This window comes from Epargyreus clarus, unplaced genomic scaffold (assembly GCF_041222505.1).
Source record: "Epargyreus clarus isolate Ecla_fem2 unplaced genomic scaffold, WU_Ecla_fem_2.2 ptg000008l, whole genome shotgun sequence".
In the NCBI taxonomy this organism is placed as follows: domain Eukaryota; kingdom Metazoa; phylum Arthropoda; class Insecta; order Lepidoptera; family Hesperiidae; genus Epargyreus; species Epargyreus clarus.
The window spans coordinates 4833607-4837829 of NW_027332216.1; positions in this window are offsets into that span (position 1 = coordinate 4833607).

Sequence of the window (4223 nt, forward strand, 5' to 3'; positions counted from 1 at the left end):
ACTAAGCTGGAACGCCTCGGAAAAGTATGTCTCCCTTACCACACTCTTCAAACCAGAACACAGCAGCGCTTAACACTGCTGTTGTTAGGCAGAAATAGGTGTGGCGGTGGCGCCACCCGAGTCGAAACACAAAGGGTTCTACCACCTTCTGATATAGGTATAGGCGCCAGGGACCTCTGATCATCACGTGCTGCACACCCGTTTGTAACTTTCTTATAAGAGACAAACCTATTACTTAACCGACGCCGACCTTTCGTTCAGCTGTTGTATCTTCAAGGTATAGGTACCATTTGAATTACAATAGGCATCTAGTTGAATTTTCCGATAATTGTAAATATCGTAATAAATAATAAAATTTTGATTTTAAAGCGGGGATCTCTATAAACAAGGAAAAGTTTTAAGTAAAAGGCTATTAATACAACTTCATAATATAAAAACCTAACGATATTTTGCATAAAGATACATTTATATTGGTTAGTAACCTGTATGAATTGTTTTAAATTTACTTTACAGATTTAAAATGCTCAAACAAACAAAGTTCCTTCTTTCTTTATATGTACACTAGCAGAACCCGCGGCTTCGCCCGCGTAAAAAAATATGATATGAAATACAAATAACTGTAATCGTAAATTTGTACCTTCAACAATTTTAACGTTAAAGTAGCATTAATATTTAAATAATAAAAGCGTCACTTAGTACCTAAATTGGTCAAGCTTTCTTCAGAAACATACACTACAACTCTAATTAGTGGACTGTAATGAAACTTTTTTTAAATATAAGTTTCATGTAGGATACAATAATTATTATTTACACTATTCCATAGGAACGGTCCATGTTATATGGGGCCTTACATACAGTGGTTCTTTCCAGGGTCTCTGGCTGGGCGGTTAGAGCTCCCATTCTTGCCACCCGCAACTCCAGAAGTCCCCCTTTAGTCTCGTACAACAGGCAGGGGATACTATAACCCTGTTCTAGCCCAAAATTTTAATTCAAGGTCTATGTGCCTACCACATCACCATCACTAATCCACGCATAACCACAACCATACCCCACGGCAGGACAAAACGCAGTGTGACTAAAGTAGTTCCGATGTGACCCAATCAGTACACCAAAATGTAGGCCAATTTGAATAAACTTACGCATTATCATATATGAAATTTGCATCCGTCCACGTTGTCGTGTATTTGTTTGAATAGACATTTCTAACTTCGAAGCTAAAAGATTCTCGTATACATACATATAACACTTTTTTTACCTCCTTAGTAGAATTTCAAAAACATTCCTATGTACATATGCATCAACAAATACTTTATCAGTAAATTTCTGAAAGCTAATATTCAACACCAGCGGTCGGCAACCTGACACCCACGGGTGGTGTGTGGCCCGCGACTTTCCCTTGTGGCCCGCGACTTTCCCTTGTGGCCCGCGGGTCTACGCGTTACTAATAATTGGCCAAGTGCAAGTCAAACCCGCACCTGGAGGCTTCCGTACAACCAATTTTTTTTTAATTTCTAGTATTTAATATTGCAGCAGCCATTAAAGTACACACATTGTAAAAATTTGAACTGTCTACCTCTAACGGTTCAAAAGTTAGTTGGAAAAATATCGAATAGCAGTTTGATGTATGGAGACCCCTTTTTGTTTTCAACTTTTTTTTATTTTTAGTATTTGTTGTTATAGCGGCCACCGTTATGCATCTTCTGTAAGAATTTCAAATGTCTATCTATTACGGTTCCAGAGATAGAGCCCTATGACACACGGACGGAAGGTACGGAACCCTAAAAAACCGCTGTTCTGCACTTCAGCACGCACAATACATTTCCATGTTAAAAGTATATGTTACGACGGCCCGTGGAATTTCGCCCTACACTAAACTTCTCTGCACTCTGTTCTTTTTCCAGACACGCCAAAGGAAGTAACTTCAATAACGGTTTTTAAAGAAACTTTCTTTACTTATAGTAGTACCCTAATGGGGTTGATTGTTGAGTTGCTAAAAATGCTAAAACAGATATGTAAACAGAAAGGCATAATGCATACATTCTTTTATAGCCGTCTTAAGGGTTGATCTAAAAAAGAAACAGTGACTCAGATGCTTCATTGAGTCCAATGATAATTTTTCATAGTGGTTGCTTCCAAATTAATGGATTATAAAATAAAGTTCCAACTCCTATTTAACGACTTTAAGGGTTGATTTTCAAAAAATGGAAAAATAAGTGACATATTATTTACAACCAGAAAACAAAATACCAATTTTCATAGACTTTTCTTCAAAATCTGCGGACTTCTAAACGAAGTTTCTACACCTATTATACCCTCTTAAGGGTAGATTTTCCATATATGGTGTTAAAAAAGTTCTATCATTTCAACCAGAAAGCCAATTACCATTTTTTACAGTCCTTGCTTCCAAATTAACGGTTTTTAAAATAAAGTTCCATCCCCTATTAAACTTCCTTAAGGGCTAATTTTTCAAAAACGGTGAAATAGGTGTTCTATTATTTTCAATTAGAAAGCAGAATACTAAATTACGTAACTTTGCTCTAAAATCTGCGAACTTCTAAACGAAATTTCTACCCCCATGTTATCCTCTTAAGGGTAGATTTTCCATAAACGTTGTTAAATAAGATCTATTATTTCGTACCAGGAACCTAAATCCTATTTTTACAGTCCTTGTTTCCAAATAAACGGATATTAAAATAAAATTCCATCCCCTATTAACAATCTTAAGGGTTGATTTTCCAAAAACTGTGAAATAGGTGTTCTATTATTTTCAATCAGAAAGCCAAATAACAATTTTCAGAGACTTTGCTTAAAAAGCTGCGGACTTCTAAACGAAATTTCTACCCCCATGTTATCCTCTTAAGGGTAGATTTTCGATAAACGGTGTTAAAGAAGCTCTATTATTTCGAACCAGAAAGCTAAATGCTATTTTTACAATCCTTGTCTCCAAAGTAACGGATTTTAAAATAAAGTTCTATTCCCTATTAATCGAACTTAAGGGTTGATTTTCCAAAAACGGTAAAATAGGTGTTCTATTATTTACAATCAGAAAGCTGAATACCAATTTTCATAGATTTTGTTTCAAAATCTGCGGACTTCCCAACAAACTTTCAACCCCTATTTTACCTTCTTAAGGGTAGATTTTCCATAAATGGTGTTAAAAAAGTTTTATTATTTCCAACAGGAAAGCCAAATGCAAATTTTTATAGACCTTGCTTCCGAATTAACGGAGTTTGAAATAAAATTCCAACCCCCATTTAACGACCTTAAGGGATGATTTTCCAAAAACAATGAAATAGGTGATTAATTATTTTCTATCGAAAACCCAAATACCGATTTTTATACAGTTTACATGAAAACTGGGGGACTCTCATACAAACCTACAACCCGTATTTAACCCAAATAAGGGTTGATTTTCCAAAAACGATAGAATTATAGTTCCACTATATCTTACCAGTGAGGCAATGGCTAACTTACATAGTGCTGGCTTTCAAATCGGAAATTTTTAAAATAAGCTGTCAACCCTTATTTTACCAACTTAAGGGTTGATTTTCCAAAAATGGTGAAACAGGTGTTTAATTATTTTCTATCGAAAACCCAAATACCGATTTTCATACAGTTTACATCAAAACTGGGGGACTTTCATACATACTAACAACCCTTATTTAACCCATATAAGGGTTGATTTTACCAAAAACGCTAGAATTAAAGTTCCACTATATCTAATCAGTAAGGCAATGACTAACTTTCGTAGTGCTGGCTTTCAAATTGGCAAATTCTAAAATAAGCTGTCAACCCTAATTTTACCAACTTAAGGGTTGATTTTCCAAAAACGATGAAATAGGTGTTTAATTATTTTCTACCAAAAAGCTAAATACAGATTTTCATAGAGATTAGATCAAAACTGGGGGATTTTCATACAAACTTACGACCCTTATTTAACCCACATAAGGGTTGATTTTCCATAAACCGTAGAATTAAAGTTCCACTATATCTAACCAGTAGAGCAATGGCTAACTTTCATAGTTCTGGCTTTCAAATTGGCAAATTTTATAATAAGCTGTCAACCCTTATTTTACCAACTTAAGGGTTGATTTTCCAAAAATGGCGAAATAGGTATTTAATTATTTTTAATCGAAACCCCAAATACCGATTTTCACAGAGTTTACATCAAAACTGGGGGAATTCCATACAAACTTACAACCCTTATTTAACCCACATAGGGG